Source organism: Dermacentor albipictus, chromosome 4, assembly GCF_038994185.2.
Source record: "Dermacentor albipictus isolate Rhodes 1998 colony chromosome 4, USDA_Dalb.pri_finalv2, whole genome shotgun sequence".
Taxonomy (NCBI): domain Eukaryota; kingdom Metazoa; phylum Arthropoda; class Arachnida; order Ixodida; family Ixodidae; genus Dermacentor; species Dermacentor albipictus.
In genome coordinates, this window is record NC_091824.1 from 159,310,522 (window position 1) to 159,336,221 (window position 25,700).

A 25,700-nucleotide genomic window follows, 5' to 3' on the forward strand; every position below is an offset into this window, starting at 1 on the left:
TTCATGCGAGTTTTTAACGCCTACTCTGCTGCATCATCAACGTCCCTTTGTATACAGGGCCCTGTTTACCACCATTTCATACGCTTTTCCGAGTAAACGTAATAACTCACTAAGTTTATTTCAGTACTCACGCACTCCATTGTCTTCAAACTGCCGCATATATCTTTCTTCTTCAACAATTCAATTTTTAGAATTCATAAGCCAAAGGCAAAGAGAAGCTTTATCGCAGAGAAAGCGTTCTACCCTCAATGGTTCTTTTTAGAATATTTATTTTGCGTCTTTTTCATCAACTTGGCTTCTATCGGGCGTGGTACCAAACTTTGCCTCATCAGCAGTGTGCTGTGCAGTGAAGTCTGTGGATCGCATCAGCTAGCATGGTACCGGAACCAGAGGCGACTCATTGTACGTCTAGAATCGGCCCACGCGTGGCTTCGTGTAAGTGGCGGGATTCCTGAAAGATCGACTGCGGATACGCTGTTCAAGCTTTTGGTATTTCTTGGAGACGTGCGGCCGGTTCTCGCTCCCGATTGGCTTGCATGGCCGTGAGCTCCAGTGCACTGCACGGAGTTGGTGAGTCTCGCCACCGCAATCGGGAATCACGCTCCTGTGAACCGCATCGGAAGCAGTCGCGGCGAGGGCTTGGCGGAGGATGAGCTGCGGACAAACAGCATAATGAGTGATCTCTCGGCCACGGCCGAGTGCGGGGCTTGGCTATCGTCTCTCTTCCTTCCGTGAAGCACTGGCTTGCGGCCGGCAGCCGCATCATTTGCATCAAAGCGTTGTTTCCGGCTTAGCCATGTATGGAGAGAAGGGTTCATTACAAAAGTTGTAACGCGAGCAGCGCGGAAAGGCGAATTGCCAGCATGGCAGAGCCTTCGCGGAGAGCAGATCACCTCGTTAGCATATATACGATGTGAGGGTGAATGTTCTTCCTTAACTTTCTTTGTCTTGGAAAATATTGTTAGTTTTTCGACTGCAGTATGTTCTTTTTTCTCCTAGCTGCCTTCTTTTAGGCAAATTCGCAGCCATTAGCTGCTCGTCTGGAAACGCAGGAAAGGCAGCCTTTCAGGCAGCTTGCGGGTATGGGCCTCAAAGAAGAAATCTCGATAAATAAAGAGAGAAAGAAGAGCGGTATCAGTGTAGCCATCCGCACAACTGTGCCTTTCAGACTAACTGATCGTGAACAAGTTATGCATTCCTGTTCTTGTTAGATTTTTTAAGCTTTTTATTTCTTAGAAACTTGATGAGTTGTAAGGTACTACAGATTTATCATAAGCTTCTTGCGCTTAATCTGGTGACGCTCCGGTATTTGCCCAAGTGCGACACCAATATGGTTGTCTTGTTCCTTTCGTTTTGTGCAGTAGCCAGCGTTCCGCTGCACCTAAGTAAAATTTAGAGTAATGGTTGTAGGGGTAGATGTTCAAGGGTGAATGTGGATGTTTGGGCAAGCGATGAATGGGAACGAGAACCCTGTCAGCAGGAAAACAAAAGCACTTTGCTGTTGTGGTAACAGAACTATACAGATCAAAAGCTGGGGAAGCATGGAGGAATTAACAGGGCGGCGCAGAAAAGGTACATCACTAATAGTTGCATCATATATTGATCTGAGATATCGCTGGCCGAAGATGAAACTAGCGCCGCCATGAAACTCCTACATAAGCATGATCTAAGCGTTATGATTTGTTCAGAACCTTCCACTCGTTTATCTGAATCTGTTACTAGCAAAAGAAAGAAATGCCTCCAGAGTACAGAGTAGCTATAGCTTGAACGCTTACAATCATGAACCGTTTCACAGAGCGTTTATTGAACAAGCATGAATAAAGCATAGCAGACTGCGGGAGACATCATAATTATTAGCAGTGTATCACGTCTGGCTGCCTGATGAGCTGTGTGACCTTTGATGTACTCGTCACGAGTTCATCTTGATAATTTTGATCGTGAGTGAATGTGAACACACTTTCTTGGATGTTTTACCAGAAGTTATATCGATAAGAAAGAAGTGTTCAAATAATTGCATCTGCATTTAAAACGCAGAAAGAGAAATTAAACGTAGGATCAGCACAAACATATTAACCTCTTTATATATCGTCAAGCTACATGGGCACCGATAACACTCCGATGAATGTGCAGAGCCTGTCCCTGACTTTCATTGAATTTCATCCAAGACCAGGAAGCTTTTTGATTAGTGATGCAAGAGATTCTGGCACACAAACTGAGAACACCATTGAGATAACTGCGTTTTCTTTATGCCCAAAGAACCTTAAGTAGGTTCATACATCCTCACATAGGGAGCGAAAATGCTTCTAACGCAATGTGAACACACACAAGCTTCAAAACTGGTCAAAATTTTCGCACAACTATCGACCTATAGGAATACCGGAGTACGTGAAATTGTTGTCGGCATCAGCCTATTCACTGCTATCGCATTCTATTTTTTTTTTTTGTTAGCAACATCAGCCTCTCTAACCGCTCCCCCACCCCTCACGTCCTTCTCGAATATAGCGCTCAAGAGCTAACTTTTCTTTTTTCTAGCTGTGGTCGCTATTGTTCAGTCACTGTCCTTTTCGTATTACGTATATTATTTCCTTCTGGCTCTGGAAGGCATTTTGCTCGAGAAATTTGCCAGCTAGCTGCTTTTTTTCATTCTGTGATCCTTTTATGTCTGCAAACCTAATGATAACATTAACAACTGCAGCCTTCGTTCACCTTACTACGCGTTTTTTTTTATTTGTGAGCTGAGCTGGAAATTCTTTTGGAGAGCAAACGTCTTATGGTGTAAAAGTTCTTTTTCAAAATTTTTTTTTGAGTTTCTTATATTTTTATTTGGCTCTTCATCACTGGTGCGCTCGAAGTGGCGCCAACGCCACCGACGAGTTTGGTCATTTAGCGGATGATATATGGCGGATAGATGATAAGGAATGAGTCGCAATGAAATATGTCTTACAAAATAAAATGCTGAACGGAATATTCAGAAGCAAGGGAATATTTAAAATACGAAGGTATTTGCTCTGGTTGGATTAAATTTAGGCAGGTAGCCAGTCTTGATGCACTCACGTATAGCTGCGAATTCAAGGGTGCCCAATAAAGGCCGAAAAACCCGAAGCACCTAAGCACATTCTCTAATGCATTCTTTTTTCCCTATCGTAAGGCAAAGTTATGCGTATCGTACTCAGACGTTCACGCTTCGCATGACGTACGAAAAACAGAAACAACATTTTTTTTCAAACATAGACATCTCGGAGAGGAGAAAAAGAAAGAAAGGCCTAAATTTCATGGAAAATTGGTTCATCCATTTCCAGTTCCTGCGGTATCATTAGAGAATACTCAGTGAAAATGCTTTATTTTAACTTCTATAGCAGGTTCGCTTCCCACGTCGACGAACGCTGAGTAATGACTTTCTTAATCATATGGGGAAAGAAAAAAAAACGAGCTCGCAGCATAGAGACGCCCTCAGTGAAGCGCATAATACGTGCATGTGGTGACAAGAAAATTAGTGCAAAATCCATTACAAAAATGTAAGCGTAGCTTACACTGTTCTGTACCTTACGGAGCTTGTCTCTGTGTTCAGGGTATGTTCTTTCTTTATTTTTGTTTGTAAATACTGCGATCCAAAGTTGGGATTTTAGCAGGGTGCAGCATGATGTACATTTGATAGGCAGCAAGGAAAAAAATAAGCTGCAAGTATATATACAAAGCTCAATACGAATCATCAAAAGAAGCAAATATTCTTCATGGTAAATAATATATGGAAGTGTTACTGTAGAAATCACAGATCCAGGCGCGAGGAAAAGATATCTAGAGAACGCAGTAAGACTGTATCATTATCTAATTTATTCCATTCTCTAATTGTCCTTGGAAAGAAAGAATATTTAAAGCAGTTATTGCGAGTGGTAGAAGGGGTTATTATTAGGACATGTTTCTGTCGTGTAGCGTATCCGGGAGAGAAAGAGATTATGTGCGAAGTGTTTACATTGTAACGCCCTTTTATTTCCTGAAATAAAAATTTGAGGCGAGTTACATAACCTGCAACTCCGGGTGCCTCCTTTTATGTCGCCGACCTGGTCGGTAGATGACTGACGGAAACTGGTGCGCTCTCACTTTCATAAGAAAGAATTTGCTAAGCGACGCAACGCACCCACGAAGCATTTCCATGCGATAGCTCGCACGAGGGAAGGAGTGGCAAGGCTGGCATTTTCTCATCCCATGCGTGCGTCTGTGGTTTCTCATCTTAAACGCGTTATGGCGCCTTTCTTGTGCATAAACGTAGCATGTGAATAGGCGAACATTATATCCACTTGGCTTCTGAGCTATACATGACGAGAAACTCAGCCAAACCAGTGACGCTAAACTCTGGGCAGGTAAGCAAAGAAAGGCTCCCTTCATATTGCGAGACAGCAGCCGCTTCTACATTATTTTGACAGCAGTGCATCACACATTTGTTATTTTCATGGGACCTTCTATGAGAAGCAGCATGCTTTTTAGAGCCTCTATTCTACAACTATGCTACAAGAAAAGATTGTAAAGACAAAGGATTGCAGAACAGAAGAAAAAAAAAGAACTCCTGATTGGCCGCTATAACTGTTATGTTTGTCGCTGGCGCAAAGTAAATATCATTCGGCATGCACTACAACACCAGAGTTACTTAGATCGAACAAGAATAAGGAAGATGTAGAAGGGTGAACTAAGACACTCACATAGACAGAAAACACACTTGAGAACACAAATGTAGAGTACTCATCCCTCTGTTTATATTTTTTTTCTGTGTTAATGTTCGAGCTGGCATTACCGTGTCCCTTAACTAGCACCGCAAAGAGTTGTATTACCACACAAGGAATAGCGATAGGCGAACTCTAACTTTAGGAAGGCGGTGAGTGAGTGAGTGAGTGAGTGAGTGAGTGAGTGAGTGAGTGAGTGAGTGAGTGAGTGAGTGAGTGAGTGAGTGAGTGAGTGAGTGAGTGAGTGAGTGAGTGAGTGAGTGAGTGTGTGAGTGAGTGAGTGAGTGAGTGAGTGAGTGAGTGAGTGAGTGAGTGAGTGAGTGAGTGACTGAGTGAGTGAGTGAGTGAGTGAGTGAGTGAGTGAGTGAGTGAGTGAGTGAGTGAGTGAGTGAGTGAGTGAGTGAGTGAGTGAGTGAGTGAGTGAGTGAGTGAGTGAGTGAGTGAAACAACTTTATTTGTTCCCCAATAGACGCGAGCAAACTCAACGTCACCTGGCTAGGCCAACTCGGGGGCCATCAGGTGAAACCTGACGGCCCTCTCGCGAGCCCTCTGGACTGCCAGGATTTGAGAGGTCTGATCCTGGGCCCTATTAGCCTCATCATTTCCTCTTGGCGGTACTTTATTTTGGTTTCTTCGGACTATATATAAATATGTGCTAATTGTCGACGCAGGCAAATGTACGAAACGTTTACAATAAATGCTGTGCCAAGAACCACTTCAATTTTGCTATAGAGCGCGGTCGTCACGCTCAAGTATGCTGTAAATGGGCCAGAAAAGTACACTAACTGCCACGAACCAAATTTAAACATAAAGTCAGGCTTCTCGTTACTGTCAAGCTGACTTATTTCGGTGGTTTTTCATGCCACTTTACCAATTTTACTGCTTCTCACGTGTTAACCTCTACATTTGCCCTCACGAAGGACAAAGTGCCGACACACCTGTGCAAAGTGCGGATTTGCTTTTTTTACGTAATAAAAAGAACACTTACGGCTCAGTAGGCCACTCTCTTTCACAAGCGTTGTCATGCGTCGGTTCCTATATGGGAAAATAACAGAAAATGATGTGATCAGGGCGCTGGAACACTAATACTATGGTCAAGCAAGAAACTCGTTAAGTATCGAACAATAGGTTTTGGAGACAACCAAGTTTACACAGCTTTTTAATGTTTATCTAAAACACTGGCAGGACGGGCACTTTTGCTAGTCTTTCACACCGCACGCCAACTTCCTAAGTGATGGGCATATACGGGTATATACGAGGGAACAAAGAATGGGATACCGGGAACTCAAAGAGCATATGATTACACCCAGCGTCGCAAAGTCGCTCTTCAGATGAACAGAAGATTCCATGCAGAACAGGCGAAGATGATGCTATCTTTTGCTTTATAAGTGAATTATTTACTTTTCGCAGAGTTGAGACCGACTATTGAGCTAATGTCAGCCCACTCGCAAGTGCGGAAAGTTTTTTCGCTGCGTCGGCTCTCGAAAGAGGAATGGCAACGCAGTTGATGCCATCATGGGCAGATCGGGCAGCTGCATCTGCTCGATCATTGCCATGTATGCCACAGTGACTAGGCAACCACTGATTTATGCGATGCGATGAAACTGATACGATGAACTGATACGAACTGAAACGATGAAACTATGCGATGATGGACCTCTCTGATCTCTGCGATGAGCTGCTCATGTGATCCATGGCGCAGTGCTGAGAGTACACTCTGTAGGACTTGGAATCACAGAAGATTGACCATGCATGGGGTGGTTCCTCCTGAATGAAATGAAGAGCCGCATGCAGGGCCAGCAGTTCAGCAGCTGTCGTCGATGATACATGTTACGTTTTTAGCTGTATTTTTACGGATCTTGCTGGTATCACCACGGCGGCAGCTGATCTTGTAGGTGTCACCGAGCCATCACTGTGTACATGTACGCGGCCACTCTGCAACTCATGTAAAAGTCCTAATGTGGCCTGCTTCATGGTGAACGACGGCATGTCAGCTTTGTTCGTGATTCCCTGGATGGAGAACTTCTATACTGCATGCGAGATGGCCATGCGAGGTGGTTCTCAGTATTTCATTAATTGTGATATATTACTTCTGCGAACCGGGGCTAAATATTTACAGCTTACTTTTATTTATTTATTTATTTACTTATTTATTTATTTATTTATTGAATTATTTATTTTAATTACCTTTATTTATTTGTTTAATGTGACACTAATGTATTACGTATCACTTTAAGGACGGTTGGTTCCACTGGCTTATCACAGCCAGCAGCGAAGAACCAGACCCTCTGTTGGCACGCTGCATCCCTTCTCCTCGACACTTGCGGTCACTGCACTCCCTGTCAGACAGCGTTAGGTTGGTGTGAACGCTTTCGTGTCAGACTTTCTCGTCCCGGCAGTTCCGGACGCGACCCGCTCGCTATGCACTCGAGTAAACGGAGGGATAGATAATTCGGCGAAATAGATCGCCGGTAAAATATCTAACAATGTAAATGGAAAAAACTCCGCCTATGTTAGGTGTGTTGAAATAGAACGGCACGTGCACGTGCGTCAATGAGTCCGATGTATTCACAAATAAATGTATGGTTAGGTTGGAGGCTCTTCGGTGTTTGATAACATCGATACCCAATTCACAAAATGTGGTTATCATGGTCGGCAATAGATGGCAAAAGACAGCGGCTCTCACAGCTCATCCGTCCCGGCATGTGACGCGAAATCCCAATCATGGTCGAAAGCTATTCACTATTATGTTGGGACCGCCCTCCGCTGCCAAAGCTTGCAAGCTACGTCAACGCACGTCATCAATATGCGCGTTCCGATGGCTTTTGACGCGGCGATATACCGGCATTAAGTGGACATATGTTTATTAAACAATAAACCGTGCCTAGCATGGTGAACTCTCTACTTGATATTGCTCCATGTTTTCTCATAAAGTATGCTGTTTTATTTAACGCCCAGAGGTGTTATTGTAGAAAAGGTTTAACGCCCTGCGGCGCCTTACCCCTAATTTGTTCCCATGAGGGTTTAACACATCCACTCCGATTCCAAGTGCTCTTTCCTATTTTCTATATTTTTAACACGCCTGCAGCGAACGGGCTTCTGGGATACGCAGTGCACGTCTTTGTCTTTTCTTCCCTCTTCCCTCTTTTCCGCAGGGAATAACAACAAACTGTGTGCAACCTGGATAACATCATTGGCTTTGCTTATTTTCTTTCTCTTTCTCCCAATTTCTCTTTGTTCGCGTGCTCAGCGCCTGTCACTTGCCGTAGCTGAAACACGGTCGTCGATTGCAGCAAACAAGAAACAATGTCGATTGGCGGAACGTGAGAGGGATACTCATGCCCCCATTGATGATCTGTGCCACGCAAAGGGAACGACGTCCACAGACTCTGCTTTCACTCAAACATCACATTTTACATTATTTATTCTGGGGATTCTTTAAGAAAACTGCAACGTTCGATATTGGGTGTGGCATCCGGAACTTTTCTTATTCAGAAGCCGGCATGACGGTTGAATCTCCATTTTTTTTTCCATTAGAACAACCGACAACAACAACAACAAAAGATGTTATACGTACGTACCTGACTGTCATGACAGCTTAAGAAGGAAGAACACTAACGGGTTGAAGCATAAAAAATTCGTAATTCAGCTACGCCACAAGATTGGAAACACCTTTCTGTTTTTTATTTCTGTGCGGTAAGTGGCATGGCTTGTGACGCCATGCACCTAACTACTCAATCAGAGTACAGAATTGCTGTTGTCTGTGTTCAAACATATTAAATCGAATCATCTTGCCCAAATAGCTGTGGCTGCGATACACAGGGCCATGTGATCATAAAGACTCCTTAGACAGACCGTTAGCTTTTATACTTCCATTCTTTCTGCTGGGAACAGTATCAGAAAAGCATGCCAAAGACTTTACTTACGCTTACGATTATCTTTTTGTAATATCGGCAGAAATACCAATTAAATACGAACATGTGCCACGTTTTTAAGATGGCGGCTAAAAATTTACCTTTCATTTCTATTTGTTGGTCCCGAATGACTAGAAACGAATAATAACGTTCTCATTGGAAACTAAGTAGTGCGTAAACAGTTTGACTCACAATGAAGGACCATGCAGACCTTGACTTTCGTTCAACACATAAGTGCATTCTTGAACTACTTCAGAACAATCATTTGAGCGACCAGATCCTTGTAGGAACCGAAACACGGAGTAGAGGTAGTGAAGGGAACTACAGCGATGCCGGAAAGACCTCCAGTGAAAGAAAGTTCAACTCTTAGATACGAAATGAAAGTTATGGAAGAATGAAATTATTATGACAGAACAGTCGGCTCGTAACTAATATACCAACTAAAACTGAGTTCGTTTGCATGTGTGAACAATTTTATTCAGACTGACTAGGCTTATAACGCTTATCACCGAAACATTTTTCAAGTACTGGAAAGAGCACATCAACAGCTATAGCTGTAAAACCGAGTGTGTGTGAAAGTTTTGCCCTGAAACTTTCCGGAGGCATCAACAGTACCAGATACACAAACGGCTTTAAACAAACAATAGCAATCCCCTTTCAGGTGCTGATCAGTCACGGCTGACTGGAATGACTTGCTTGACTAGAAAACGGCAGGTAAAGAGTTAGACTCCTGTTTACGTGAGTGTAGCGTGTAGAATTAGCTTCTACTTTGTTAGCACGTAATATAATAGCAGAACGTTTGCCAGGTGTCTACTGCTACCAGGTAACGCGATAATTGCTGAAAGGAGCTTGAAATCGGTAATGATACGCGAGGCCGAAAGACCTTCCGAAGCTTCGCTGAAGCCTGATTCACGTCTCCTATCAGATAGCTAATCTCCCTTTAAGGGGCTGTGTATAAAACGACAGCGCTCTACTTAAGAAAAAAAGTTGCTTACCTCTTGATAGACTGTCTACCATCACCAAATTCTTCTCCCACAAAAAAGACTTCTATCAAATGCGAAATCGAACTTTAATTTATTCGTTCATTGGCCTCTTCTAAATGCATTGCATAATTCGCCATAATTGCGAGCGCCACTGCAAAGAAGCATCGGAGATTTAAAAAAAATATTGGCATTTGTATATATATGAATTAAATGCACTGGCATCTGCATCGCATAGTTTTTCACCGCCTTACTCGTCACGCGCGCACGCTTTGGAACTATGCCTTACGCCTGTACCACTACTACTAGCCTGCGTTCGTCGTTCACCGATTCCTCACTCTATAATTCCAAATTTGCGTTTTCATGAAGCGTTGCGTCGTGTGCCACTCTGCGGCCTTAGCAAGCAAGTAGGCATAAAGAAAGGGCGCTCGATGGCAGCGGCTGCCGTTTCATCCCCTCATATTCTCAAGACAACGAGGAAGAACCTACGGCCATGGTAAATTCCCCAAAGTAGGATACGCATTGCGAAGAATGAATGCGACGCATGCGGCCGCCCCGCCACGCAAATCGGAAACTGCCCCGCGCGTGCGGTCGTTCTCAGGACGAGACGGCGAAGGCCGCCGCATTTGTGTGTAGCTGGGTAACCAGGGTAATCTTCTTGGCGTGGGCTCCGCCTAGGAAAATTGTTTGCGTCAGACGCCCGTTACTGCAGCAATTAGCGCTTCTTAACGGGGGTTGCGGGGATCATTTTGCTTTCAAGGAAAAAAAAAACATGCACATGCGATCAAAGGAAGCCCGCAGTGCTTGGTCATAAATGTGTAGTTATGAATGCAGCTGACGATGCAAGCCACCGAGTGTGGTTGTACTAGAAGTGAGTACTTCTGCTGCTGGAAGGATGCAGTCACTAGCACCGGAAATCATAAAGCCGATGTAGTTATTACTGCAGTAGCAGAAGTGTATTCCCTCTAGGAAAAGCTTGTACTGTCAGTTTTACGACTTAGCAGCGTTAACGTCTTGAGCAGCGTTAACGAGTCTAATAAGTCGTTTCCAAAGCACCATAATCATTTTGTATGAAGATCAAACTGCTTTCAAGCTTTATTTTTATTCATTTCTTTCAAACTACCCCTAAGTCTCAATCACGTTATCCTTTTCGGTTTTTCTATGCTAATCTGTATCTTTCAGTAGTTTTTAGAGCGCAGCTCTTTGGCGTCCGTTCCTGGGTTTCGCGTCGGCGTTGTCGTCGGCCTCGTAACCAGCTCCGCCCCCCTTTCATCCCCCCAGCGCTAGCAGCGACCGACTGATACCGCTGGATGCCGCTGACGCCGCTAGAGAGTCAAGATAACGTGACTGCATAGAACACCGTCGCCGCCATGCAGAAAGAGGAGGAAAGGGTCCCCCCCCCCCCTGGTTCTTAGCGCTGCGGAAGCGAGGGTATCATATTGTTTGTGTCGGCATCGGCGGCGTTGTCCCTGAAACCAACTCCGCAGCTGGGGTTGACTCACTATCGGCGTCAGCGGCATCAGTCAGTCGCTGCTATCTCTTCCCTCCTCCCTTTATCGTGTTGTCCGCTTGCTGCACGCGCTTCTGCCCCCATCGTTTGCCGCTGGGTGTACACGCCGCCCCCCTCCCACCCCTTCCTGCGAGTCTCCGGTTGTCAAAGCGCCGGCTCGAACTTTGAAGTTGGCGAACTGTGCGCCGCAAAGTTGCCCAACGGCTTGCTGGTAGTAGCTGCCTACTTCGCCCCTACCGCACTCACGAAAGACGTCGTGCACTTCCTGCAACTCGCAATAACCGTCCATCGATCCACACCGATGTTAGTAGTGGGGGACTTTAATGTTGACATAAAGACAAACAGCAATTTCCTAACACTTATGCGGGAGAACATCCCGTTCCTCTCGCTCGTAACGCGTCCCACGGCTGTGACAACCTCGCGAGGCACTTGTATAGATCTCGTCTTTGAGAATCAAGCATTGGTGTACCAAGTCGAACATATATCAGTCTATTTCTCCGACCACAAAGCTTCCTTCATGACTGTCAAGAACTGTTAGTGGAGTCTTTGTTAAAGGAATACGTGTGAAAAATAAAAAAAAATTCTGTGATAGCGCATACATGTGTTGCTCGATTTCTTTGCCTCAATCTATCGAAAAGGTGAAACAGCTTATTTGCTGCGCTCAAATTTCGCATTAGGAAGTAACGTAATCGTCGGTAATTTTTTTTCTTTTCTTTTTTAATCATAGCGTTTTGGCCCATCAATGAGTGGAAACGACTAGCAAGAAGCGTGTGCTTTCAATCTCTCCGCCAGATCTCCAACTAAATCTGTTTGTCCAGCTCTGTAGTGCCTGAATTACGAACTGCTCTGCTTCATCTCGGTGCCTTCTCTTGTAACCGTCATCAATATACTGATGAAATTACTCCTTTAAAGAACTGATTTTGAGGACAGGTTGATGTAGACGGCTTTGAAGGCCCGCTTCGTATAGTAGAAGGCATGTGCGCTGTCGTTTACCACAAGGAGCGCAGTGCGCAGTAAGAAGTGTTATGTTTCATCATGTCGAGGAAGTTTCATGTTTCATCATGTCGAGGAATTGTTGTTGTTGTTGTTGTTGTTGACAGTGCCCTTTCAACTTCACCGTGATGCACCAGCGTAATTCGATGATCCTCATTTAGAAAAAAAAAAAAAACTGGTTCTATTTCGAAAGATCTGCCCTACCGGAACACGGCTATAAAACAGCAGAGAACTCGTGACTAAGTGCCGCAGATGCCTGTGTTAGAAGGGAGCACCCTCTCGACGGCTATAACTGAAAGTTGTTGAAATTTAGTACGTTTTTTGATACACTAATACACTGAAACACTGATACACTGATTCATTACGGCGTAATTCACCAGATGGCCGAAGGAAAACTGTCCAGGATTCCTTGCTAAGTAGAGCATTGTTGCTGAGCTTACGAATCATAACTTTTGTTCCAACGACCTCCAGCGCGTGTGAGCACTGCGGCGCAGTCCACAGAGACCAGCGAATTCTGCTTTGTATGGGTGCTCCAAGGTGGGGTCATGGCGTGAGCAGTCAATGTGTCCTGTCTGGATAATGATGTATGTTTCTTCCGTCCGTCCATGTCCAATTTGCACTGTTTTTCACCATAAAGACAAACCAACTTGCCCAACCTTCAGCCAGGTTAGAGTACGTTTTGTGCTTCAGGTACTTGTGCCGTTGTTGTCCCTGAAAACATGGAGCAAACGGTACCAGAACCGAAAGTCTTCTCTTGAGCGGGACCGTAAAACCACCTTCTAACAACGTGCGACCAGTGAAGTAACTTCTTTCGGGTGGCGCCCCTACCAGCTGACCTGTGCTCTTCTGTACAACGCATACAATCGAACTGGCTTATTGCAGTGCACCGTACACTCTCAGAAAATGTCAAAGGCACGTAGCAGCGCATCTGTCGCGTGTAGATAATCTATTCCAATTGCTTTCTTTGGCATCGTTTCTTATTGACAGTCCTTAGAACAAAGGCCGTCACACATTCTCTAAGTGCACCGTCGCTGGGCTTACCTGCGCACTAATTGCAGCTTTCTTCATTGAACAGCTTGAAGCGGCAGCGCAAGAGGACAAAGACAGAAGGCAGCCGAGCACGTGTGTGTAGGTGGTAGGGCGTAAGTGTGTGTATTGCTTCTAATAAAGTTAGTTGTGAGTTCAGCGCTGTCCCGTGTGTTGCCTGCCTTCTGTCTTTGTCATCGGGCGCTGCGCCTAACAGATGCTCAACCAGTACCCACTTGCCCAAATGTCGATTCTTCTTTGTTGAAAACCAACATATTCGCAGTCCTCTTTCATGCAAGGGCTGACCGATAATGATAACATTGCACACCTTAAGTGCTGATCATTGTGAGAGGTAAACAGCTCGATATGTTCAATAGGCTTCATACAGCGTCTGTGCTTTGCTTAGGGATGTCAAAGACACTAGAAAAACACTGCTGGGAAAGTATTTATTTATTTATTTATTTGTTTATTTATTTATTAAATCAGCACATACAGCTACTACACACAGTATAACTGAAGAAGGCAGTGCAGCTTCTTTTTTTTTTCACACTCTGCTGGACAGACGCATTGAACTCGCGTTCTGTAGCGGTAGCTGTTTCGCGCCTTGTGAACTGTTCGCAAGAACTGTACTTAAGTGCTTTTTGTATCGCTATGGTATCACACAGATTTTTTCTGTTTGTATCGTCCGTCGGAGTAAAGGTTGTGCAGTGCTTCCAAGAGGTGTCAACACGTCCTTGCACATATTTATTGTGAGAAAATATTTGTTTGCTTAACTTCAAGGTGCTACGCAAGCATGAATTAATGTGTGGTGTACTCTTCCCACGCTTCTACGGGTCTTTCGCTCATGCAAAATATTTGTTCCCGTATTCTTTACAAGAATGCAGGGAGAGAATACGCCATAAGGCACATGACAGGCATCAGCAGACTAAAAGTCTCACGATATGCATTTAAGAAGGATGTCGCATGATTAGACATCAACCACCTCTTCGCCCAGAACATCATTTCAAAATGCTAGCTTTCACATCGGCTGTTCACTTGGCGCTGTTTGGACATGCCTGGCCCTTGCACCAAAACAAAAGAAAAAAACATATATCGTTAGCCGCTGTTCAATGTTCACATATTCCGTGGAAAGACCCCTATACTTACTGATCGTCAGAACATACGCTGACACTTCTAATTACAACTGTAATCCTCGCGTTATGCGCTCAAGAAGTCAGGTTGCGAATATCGCATTGTGAACTTACATACTCAGTCCGATGTATAAAGCTTTCAAATATACGCTTCTGCGACCACGCTGTTATTTATTCACACTACGCAAACTTACCTAAGATAATAAGACAAATGAAATCTCTTACTGGCTTTTCTTTTCCTTCATGTGTTTACGGGTTTCATAGCAATTATGCCGTTGCCCCAGAATGTCTTGAATAAGACATGTCCCACGTACATTCCTTTGACTCTCCGTGTAGGCTGATTATTGAGTCTCACCTATTGTTTTCTTTGGCGGATTAGGAGCAGTGGAATTTTCGGCATCAAGTGTGAAATGCAGATGCATGGTACATGGCGATATGCCGGAGATCAGAAAGGAGCATGTATGGTAACTGTGGTGGCTTTCTGCTACCTGCCCTTAATATCTTTTTTTAGGCTCATTATAACTCCCTCACAAGCTTTGTAATGGGGCGGTTTGGTATGACGTAATAGCAGGGCATGCCTTTCGGTGCTCCCGGTGGGCCCAGTTTTAGCACTGCCTAGATGAATCGTTGAAATTCAACGATAGATATCTCCAGTTACCTGCAGCTTTCAAACATTCTTATTTTTAAGAATTGGCATTCATTAAGATGGCAGTAACATTAAGATGTTACTGCCGCCAGATTTCTCACATAAACAACTGCCCCTATGGTATAAATTAAAAAGTTGCTTAATATTTCTTTTTCATTGGTATTCTCAAGCTTGCGTTATAGCGGCAATGTATTTCCGTCTCGCTTTACAACTTCCCTGTATGAATGATGTGTTCGCTACGCTCACAGCCGTTTCATTAACAAAGCTGTGTAGAGTAAAAACAACACCCTGTATATTGCTTTACCAGATCTTACGAGCGAGAGTGAATTCCCTATGAAGATTCTATAAATAACCCGAACAGGACGCCGTGTTGTGACGCTCTTCAGGTGGCATACGGCATGAGCGACACAGAGCATATGCATATCAGCATGATGTTATGTTATATTATGTTATGTTACGTTATGTTATGTTATGTTATGTTATGTTATGTTATGTTATGTTATGTTATGTTATGTTATGTTATGTTGAGTTATGTTATGTATATTAGGGGCCCTATAACGTAAAACTATTCCAATATGTTTCTATTCCAATTTCCTGACGTCAAATTTGCGTAACCACCGACGCAAGCACCGGGCGGTCACCCATAGGGTTGTCTGAACAGACCAATCAAACGGTCTCCTCTTTCATAGGAGGTCCCTTTTGTTTGCTTGAAAAACTAATAACATTGCCTACACTGAGCGGCTTGTTGTATCTAATTGGCTGACAAGAGGCGAGGAGAACGCTCAAGTGGAGAGGGACTCACTAGGGCAGAGCCAGTGCACTGAAAACCGATAACCGGATGAAGAGGGTGGTGCCGGCGTCTGCGATTGGTCGGCTTTCCCTTGCTTAGCTTGTGGTGGCTGGTCGAAAATCACGGCGGCATGCAATGGAAGTTTAAGAATGACGCTAAAATTGACCCTCAGCAAAGAAGAGTTGGCAGAATGAGGTAGTAAACGTGTCGAAAGTGCTTAAAAACGTTACACGTTCACGCAAGAAGTTTTATTATACGCAAATACACCCATGCTCTCCAGCAGGTGCGAGTAGCCAGCGTCTCAGCGATCGGCGGCAGATATCTTTTATTCCTTTCGGAACGGGGCAGCCTGCGGCTATTCCAAAAAAAATTCCGTTTTGTTCGGCATATTAATGCATCTTTATCGCGTACACGTCACTATGACGCGGTGAGTTCATGCGGTTTTGTGACGTCGCTTGACAGGCAGGTGAAGTGGGTGCAGCCCGAAAACTTTTTACCAATAGCCGAGGGCTAATGGCGAAAAGAGGTCGAATCAGAAATAACTGTTTTTCTTTTTTCTGTCAAATCATGCATAATCAGTGTGCACACATCATATCAGATGGGGAGGTATTGCGGTTTTTGTAACGTCGCGTGACAGACAGGTGAAATGGGGGTGGTCGAAAAAAGTTTTCGACCAATTGCGGAGGGCTGATAGCAGAATTGGAATAGAAAAGTTTGGAATAGTTTTACGTTATAGCGCCCTAGGTTACCAAAAGGCCTGCTGAAACAAGCCACAGATATCTGCAGTATGCTACCAGAAACTACGCAATTACACAGTTATATCGCGTCTGTTTACATGCATTTTTCAATTTCTCTTTTGTATGGATAAACTCAAACTCAATTCACAGTTATGGCTTTTAACTGTTACAAGGAGGACGAGAAGCAAGAGAGGGAAAGAGGAGGAGGATAGCCACTGCAAGCACCGGCTGGCTACCATGTGCAGCTGCGGAAAAGCGTAAATGGAATGAAGCGTATTTATATAAAATGTTCGAGATTAAAACAGCCTCAATACGCACCAACCTTCTTTTATATCCAGGTAGGTTTTTACCACGTAAAACAGTTTGTTAGATGTGCGAAAAATATTCCTGACAATAGAGGCAAAAAAAGTAGACCTAATGCTGTAAAGGTCGTCGTTGTTACACGCCGCAAAAGGAGGAATAACACTGTGCAGAAAACGCTCAGTGCTGTTTGAAGGTAAGAAAATACTGCCCAGTAGGTGGTGTGGTAAGTCCGCTGTGTCATATTAAACATGAATTGAGCTTATTTTTACAAAAGGAAAAATATAAAGAAAGTATGAAGTGGGCGGAACCTGCCAGACCCAAAATTGATCGTTCTACCTGACGTCGCGTCTACATTACACGCTGAAGCCTGCTTTTTTTGTGTCCTTTAGCGCAACAACACACATGGAAACGGTACTGTTACTCGTGCTGGGGAAGCCCGAAACGTGAAGGAACGCTAAGAAGAAGAGGTGTTGCTTTAATTATAGAGCTCGTGTTAGTCGCAAGGGCACAGCGCCGCGAAGGTGTATTTTGTCCCGCACAATGTTGGTAGCCAATGACAAGCTTTAGCTTCTCAGTTGGAGACACTACAAAGGCCTGCCGTAGGTCTGCTTTATCCGCTGTTCCTACAGTAGCTTCATCATTATAAGCTATAGAAATTTACTTCAAGGTGAACAGAAACCAGCTTAGTAGGCATTTATGCGGGATAGGAAGTGACGTTGCAGCGGTTCGAAACGTACCATCTACCGCTACAAAAAACAAAACAAAAACAAATTGTCAGCGTTTGGCTTTGCGAGCATGGTTTTCAACCAGTGAGTTAAACGCGTGCCGTTTAGACACGCCGACTTCTTCGTGGGAATGTCTTTTGCACTTCTCACTTGTAGTTTACAGATAGCTCGGGCTTTAGTTGCAACGTCTACAGTGTCATCTGATGGCAGACGAGCACGGTGCCGCGTCAACAGTGCTACCCCACGTAGCGCAAAAGTAATGCCGGTATGCATATCGACATTCTTGTTGCTGTCGACATGTACCTACAGCAAAATATATTCTGACGGTGTTTCACTAGCCCAATGTTTTCTGGGCGCATGTAAAATTCAGCATGCTCACAAAAAATGTTTTTACGGTTATGGCTGTGTTTGTCTGTGCTGAATAGATGCATCAAACAAGTACACTAAAGCTTGGAGCTCTTCTTATTGTTTAGAGAATTATTCACGCATGGCAAAATCACAGTAAAGCTACATTTTCAATACAGTACTCAAGCTCACAGCGTTACCTTTTGTTTCAAACAAGCATTTAGTAATGTCACTTTTTAGCTTTTTTGTCTAGACTGTGTTGTCTTATCCGCCGACCTAGCGTAAAACGAAAGGCATTCACAACGTTACCACTCCCTCGTAAGCAGAAGTCGCGTGCTTCTCCACAATGCTCGTAACATGGAGAGATGTAGATCAGTAAGCTCAAGTTAATCAGTTTTTATTGAGCTTTTCACAACAGCGGTGCTAGGTTGAATGGTTTTTCGCCATGCAAAAGAAAAGAAACAATTAAAAATGAAGAAAAAAGAACGTCCTCAAGGCTTCGGCCCACCTTACTCATTCATAAGGCGTGACAAGAAGTCCACAAAAGGTAGCGTGTAGCAAATATCTCACTTTCAGGCTTACAAAACATCTCAAAACGTTCAATAGACCAATAGTCAAGGAACTTAACATATTAAAGAAGTTAGCTCGATAATATGTAACTTTTGTAAGCAGAAAGCAAAATTACGCATGGCTTCTTAACATAGCTCCAGGAAAGATGCAATAGAATTTATTCGCATAGAAAGCTTTACTTTAACAGTTAACTCAGCACTCATTAGCTGGGGCACATTGAATATTAAGGGATTAACATGGAACTTGAGCTGAAGGCTAATGGGAGGTAGAGAATGCACCTGCCATCGCTGAAAAAAAGGTGCTTATATGTATATCTATAGTTACACATTGGCCACATGGGCGGCGCCTACCGGCTGTGGTGATAAGCCAAGGAGTAAACAATTAGCACTGATAAAAATAAACATTCTGTGTTTTCATTTGGTTTGATGAACCTTTGATAAACAGTCTGTTCCTGGTGCAGACAAAAATTAGACATAATAACAAGTTCCTTCATGACCGGGCGCGCACAGTGTACTGTCCACAGAAACCTAATGTTATTAAGCTAAACTTAATTCAAGTCTACATTTGACTTCTAGCTGAGCACTCGGATAGATAATTATTTTTGTGTATATACATGCGGATGGATGGATGGATGGATGCAAAACATTTATGTATGTACATGTGGGAACAAAAAAATTCGTTAATCTTAAATAGCTCTTACGTCTGAAAGCTAGGGCGAAAAGGCCGCATTCGTCGAACATCCTTGAAGAGCTATTTCTTTTTTTCAGTAGCTGGTCCATCCAGAAAATACCGCAGAGCATGCTTGAGGGTGCAGGTTAGGTTCTCAAAATAAAGCTGTTCCTAGGTCATCAATGCTCCAAGGCTTTAATGAATTTTTTTTTTACGCTAGCCCCGCATTTCGACGATGTGTAAAATGTGGGATCTATAAAAATGCCCGAAAGTGTTTCTCACAAAACGCTTCTCTCATTTATTTTTACCCGTAGTACACACCTTGCGCGCTCTGGAAGCTAGGATTTCATCAGAACCGCAGAAGGCTTTTTTTTATTAAATATACTTAAGGAGAGGTTGGTGCTTATGTGTGGCGCCGGCTACTTCTATTCTCTTACATGATAGTCATCGCCGGAAGGTTGTCAACAATCACAAAAGTGGACTAATAAACGCATGAAAGAACATTCACGTACTAAGTCTCAGTACTGGAATATAAATGAATGTTCGCGCAACAGAAGAGTTCACATAGCATAAATACTCTCAAAATTCAAGTGTTCACACGAAACTAATGGATTCACACAGCATAAATGCTCACAAGATGTTCGCATAGAAGATGTTGGGCACTTGCGGATTAGGTCCATCTTGAATGCCGCACTCTAAATACGACCAATACGAATGTTAAATGAATACGGAGACGCAATGAACATGTAATTAGGGTGCCCGTTAGTAATACCAGTGGGAGCAATAACTGTTGTATGGCTTAGTGCTTTTGTGATATTTTTTATTCCTCCAAAAAATGTGCCAAGGCACGCGCAGCGATGTTTTGAAGTTTTTCTTTTCGCCATGGACCTAAAATTTCCCCTGAGGATAGTGGCCTCCTATCCGAGCCATGTAGTTTTTCCGATAATTTCTTGCGGGGAGCATTATGATTTTTACAGTGTAGAAGAAGGCATCTTATGTTTTCTTCAGTCTCTTCGCATGGGCATGTAGCACTGTTTGCTTTTCTTGTCTTAAACAATAAGCGTTTAGTATAGGCAATGCCCAGCTGAAGCCTGTGAACTGTTGTTTCAACAGATCGACCAATTTTAGAAGGAAAACTTAATTCTATTCCAGGATGTATATTACATAATGGAGAGTTCTGTGCATCATTTATGAACAATGTTTCCTTGGACAATCATACCGTATAGTTTGTTCAACAGACATCGCGCATCACTCGCCACTAGAGCAAGCAGTGAGTGAGTGAGTGAGTGAAACAACTTTATTTTGTCCACTATAGACGTAAGTAAACTCCACGCCACCTGGCTAGAGCAAGCAGTGAGAATTAATTCTTTTGATGTGCTGCACATTACATGCGATCAGCTGTTACATTTCCCATGATTTCACAATGACTTGGAATCCACTGGAAAGTTATATAGTGTTGCAGATTTTTCGCTATTGTGCATGTCTTCTACATTTCGCACGTCAATGTGCCGTTTGCTTTTCTTAAGCTGGGGCGCTTTAAGGTAAAGGTATTCCAAACTTTTCTATTCCAATTCTGCAATCAGCCTTCCACGATTGGTCAAAAACTTTTCTGGACAACCCCCACTTCGCCTGTCTGTCAAGCTACACCACGAAAACCGCGATAGCTCCCTATCTGATATGACGTGTACACACTGATTATTCACGATTAGACCTAACAAAAGAAAAAAAAAAGCATTTCTGATTCAACGCCTTTTCGCCAACAGCCCTCAGCTATTCGTCAAAAACTTTCGGGCTGCACCCACTTCACCTGCCTGTCGCGCGACGTCACGAAACCGCGAAAACTCACCGCGTCCAAGTGACGTGTACGCGTTAAAGATGCATTAATATGCCGAACTGAATTTTTCTCGGAATAGCCGCAGGCTGCCCCGTTCCGAAAGGAATAAGAGATGGATGTCACCGATCTCTCAGGCACTGGCTACTCGCATCTGCCGGAGCGCTTGGGTTTATTTACGTGCAATTAACCTTTTTGTTTGGCAGTGTAATGTTTTCGAGCCCTTTCAGCTCGTTTACGACCTCACTCTACCAACTCTTCTTCGCTGAGGATCAGCTTTAGCGGCATGCTTAACCTTCCGTTGCATGCCGAATCGATTTTCGACCAGCCACTGCAAGCTAAGTGAGGGAAAGCGGACCAATTGCAGATGCCGGCACCATCTTTTCATCCGGTTATCGATTTTCAGTGCAGTGGCTCGGCCCCATCGAATCCCCCTCCACTTGAGCGTGCTCCTCGCCTCTTGTCAACCAATTAGATAAGACAAGCCGCCATGCGATTGGAATAAAAACATATTGGAATAGTTTTACGTTATAGGGCCCCTGATTTCATTTAAGCACAGCAATGAGGCCTGAGAGTCACTCAGAATTACCCAGCGAAGTGGTTCAGACTGCTGACATATGTAACGTGAAGCAGAAAGTATTGCGCAAAGTTCTGCCGTAGTGGACGTTGTAAATTAGCAAAGCTTATAAACTCTTTTCTCTTGGTATGCAGGTATATAAAACGCAGATGTTGACTTTTGTTTCCAGCATGATCCATTCGATACATGTGAATGCGATCTGTGAACTTAGTGTAAAGATGTGATAAAGTTAATTGCTTTATCGCAACTACGGGCATATCACATTTGCCTCCTGTAGTTTAAAAAGAAGAGGAAACAAGAGTTGAAGAGGTGATTCTCATTCATTTACCTGAAGACGTCTCAGATAGAAACCGCCACTGTTGAGTTCACCTTGCACATTTTCAAGTACATGCAGAATGCTTGCGTATTTTCATAGCGAATATGCAATTAGTTTGTGCGAAGCAGTCGTATTTCTTTTTTTATTAGTGTAGCTCAATAACTAAATGTCAAGTTTGCGTATTGAAAGCACGCGCATAAAGCACGAGAACCAACTTCACCAAAGCATTTTTGTAATTGCGTGGTCTGCGTAGATAAACATTGCTGTTCGCGCTGTCTTTTTTTTTTTTTGTACAAGTTTTACACTTTTCCTTATAGTATCGTTGGATTAAATACACAAATAAGGTCTGCGGAAATTCACAAGGTGAAAGAAGTTTTGTGCGAGTGAAAACTTGTCATAAAGAAAAGAGGAGCACAAAGCTACAGAAGGATGACCGACCGGTTCCTCAGGAAAAGCGCTTTGCAGTTGATGAGAAACGCAACCTGTTTCAGGTATGGAACCTAGTGCCAAAGCAATTTCGGTGCACTCGCTGTACCGTCTGAGCTAACCAGGAGCCTAGTAAACTGCTGGAGGATGGTGTATTATACGAATATTCCAAGTGTAGCGATATTAAATATAGTAAATGTGTTTCCTTCGGGCTTGTTTTGCAGGTTTTTGCTTCTTTTAGGTGGATGACAAATGTTGCTTTAAAGCATACGCCATGCCTGAGGGCTTACATGGCATTTGTGTAAGCGTGAATGAGCGCATTGACTACCGGGAAAGAATGAAATGAACTGTTGCTAGAATGACTTTGCACAGCAGTTTCGTTTTCATGTGCCACAACATCAGATCCCCGTAGTGTTGCAGCTCGTAAGTGTGCTTGTCCAAGCAAATTATCGGTGCAACATGAACGGACCTCTCAGCCATAATGATTGCACGCAGTACACAAATAGGAGGCAAGCGTAGACGACATTATGCCAGCTATCAATTTATTTTTCTTTGGGCAGTAACAAAATGAAGACGAGGCTAATACGGCTTTCCCTTTGAACCTAAAAAGCAGCATCAGCTGGATGGAATGCATGGATTAATCTATTGACGTTTACGCGAAGAGTACGACCTCGAGAAGAAAAAGCAAACGTTCAAAGTGTCGTGCTTGCTAGGGAAGCATGGTTGAACGTGACCTGAAAAAAGTAAGTGACTTCGTTGGTAACATTACCTGAAATCAAACTGCAGACGGCATCGGCAGAAACGGCATTATTAAAGGACGAGATTCCGGTACTCCGGTTTTGATGCGGCCAATATACCTTCACTTCAGTGTTCGCTTCACTGCCAATGTGATGCAAAGGGATTCCTCAATTAACTCAATTTTTCTACATGTAGTGAAGGAACCAGTTTTTGCACTCCCTGTAAACGCACCTTTCGTGGAAGCCTATCACGTTTGAAACCTACCAATGACTTTTTTTTGTCCGAGGACATCGGCTAAAGCGATGTCTTGCTTCTGGAACATAAATGTAGGCGGGAATTTCGCCATCACGTGCAGGTCAATTGCTTTGTGAAGCAGGCTCTTTCTTTAACGCGCCTGCCTACTCGTTTTTCTTTTCGCCTTGGGTTTTTCTGTTTGTCTCAGGATTTTGCGTGCTACTCAAATTCTTAAACACGTAACATTTTACATTTATTAACAGAATGCACGGCCTGTAGCTAGATCAAATAAATGGGCAGTATTGACGTGGATGTACCTCGCACGCAAAAAATATATCTAGAAAGAATTATCATTTTTATGGCCGTAAATTGACTTTTAGTGCTATGTCAACCAAAAGAAAATGCACCTGGAGTATTTATCTTGGCTGGTGACAACGCCATTTATCTCAGCTCGCAGTCGTTATTTCCTCTTTTGTTTTTCCTTCTATACGAAACACCAATACAAAAGAAGGAATACGTTCTGCAGCATACAGAGTTCGGAAAGCTTAGTATGCCACGTATGACTGTGAACTACGAGATAACGGGAGGAAATGAACGGTTGAAATATAGGCGGTGACGAAACCGTTCATTTGGAAGGAGGTGACCCAAATAAACAGCCGTTAACTCCAGGTTTGGGAGAACTAGTGCACGTCTTCTGCGCGTTAGTGGATTCCGATTGCTGTGTCCAGAGCATGCTGGTGAACGTCGGCAAATAGACTACTTTTTCGCGTGGATGGTTGTCTGCCTACCGGCGGCAGTTGCCAGCCTGCTTCTTTTCATCTTTTTCTTTCTGTCTGATTGTATCTTTATTTATTTCTAAACCGAATAATATTACAGTAGTAACCTCGTGGACGTGCCGCCATCGGCAGATGCATAGAAAGAAGACCAAAGCGGAGGTGTGAAATAATGGTTTGTAGATTTTGCTTCTTTGCACAGCACCGACATGTTTTCCTTTTTTTTTATTGCCATAAGAATTACACGGACACTCCAGGCGCAATTCTGCCGTCGGTGTCGCCATCGCCGTGAAGTTCGTGTAAAGTCCGAGAGCGTTAAAATCGTTGCCGCCTGCCGTATGCTGTATATGCGAGTGAAAGCTTGCGTGGGTGCGCCGGCGACCGCGGCTCAATCTGGCGCTCGCTGAAGAAGACAGCGGAGAGCAAGCGCGCCGTCTTCCATCGCGCGAAACGCTGTGGATGGATGGGAAACAGGGAGGGGGCACGGCGTTGTGCTCCGGCAGCAACTGCGCATTTCGCGACAGGGCACAAGGAAAACTGACGATCGCGGCTCAATCTAGCGCGCCATATATGGAGGAAAGCGAGGAGTTAGCGCGGGAGGGAGGAGGGGGGGGGGGAGGATTCGGCTACGCCAACAAGCGCGTACTTTACGCGGTCGCGCGCGCCGTATCTTCGCTCGCTGCTGCTGGCGCGCTTGTTTGACATGTGTACTTATAAGTTACGAGAACTTATGTCCAACTATAGTGCAGAATGATCAGTGGGCCACCTGATACCATTATGCCTTTCTTGCGTTTTCTACTGCAAGACATCAATAACTTTGCAAGCCCTAAAGCCCGGCACAGCACACTAAAATAATAATCGTGTTATGCATCAACTCTTATTTTGGTTATACATCCAACCTGGTTTTCGTTAGATATATTGAACATACGTGCATTACGAAACTTATCATGGTGCAGTATGGGGACATGCTGTGCTCGGAGGCTTTAGCCGTAGATTCTCGCAACAAAAGTAATTTATCGTGAGTTGTTCACCTACGCCTTTAGAAGGAGCCAAAAGAAAGACTGAGCTCTCGCACGACATCACTAAGAAGACCAGGCTACTCTGACCTAGAATACCAAAGCTTGTGACATAACAGGGAGAGCCAAAGGCAAAATGTCAAGTCACACTGTTGACAATAAGAATGCCACAGAAGGAGATAGATTTCTCGTTCTCTGTCGGCGTTGGTGCTTTCAGTACATGTGGTGACTGCGGCGTGCGGCACTGCTAAGAATAGCACTGTATATTTAATAAAGTAAAGGTGTCGAAGGCGTTGTGGAACTACAAATTGCTAAGCTCATGTATGCTGTTAAAAAAAGAAAGATTGTTGGTGGCGTTGAGGGGCTCATCCTGTCAACCATGAGTCCTGTCTTATATCATTCGGAAAGCAAGCTTGGGCAACTTTTCCAACTTGCACACTTCATCGTTACACTTTGCGGGCCAGACGAAAAGCTCCCACAGTATCCACGGGCCTCGTATCCACAGCACCACGTCTAAATCCTGTGTCACGCCGTCGCGAAGTCATCAAAAGTCCATTAAGCGATGGTAACGTTTCCCAGGCAATGCTTTTAAGAGACGGTCGCAGCTGTTCTAAATGCCCACGGGCTGAGATGTGGTGAGGCATGTTTCTACAGTTTCTGAAGCATAGAACGCTAAGAAGCACTCAGAACGGTAAAAAAGAAGTGGCGATCGGTGAACTGGGAACATGGTGAAGAA

The 25,700-nt window shown here is 43.9% G+C and overlaps 1 protein-coding gene across 6 annotated transcripts in view; it reads right to left on the reverse strand.

Annotated features, from left to right (window-relative positions):
• The window catches only part of SPR (Sex peptide receptor), a 221,058-nt gene that overhangs the window by 41,410 nt on the left and 153,948 nt on the right, over positions 1-25,700 (reverse strand). For 2 of the 6 annotated variants that reach the window (XM_065448888.1, XM_065448887.1), the window contains exon 1: positions 5,704-5,752. The exons of the other annotated variants lie outside the window; for them this stretch is intronic. The gene's annotated coding sequence lies outside the window, so the exon portion shown is untranslated. Of the gene's footprint in view, positions 1-5,703; positions 5,753-25,700 lie in introns of those variants that run through there. 6 annotated transcript variants of the gene reach the window in all.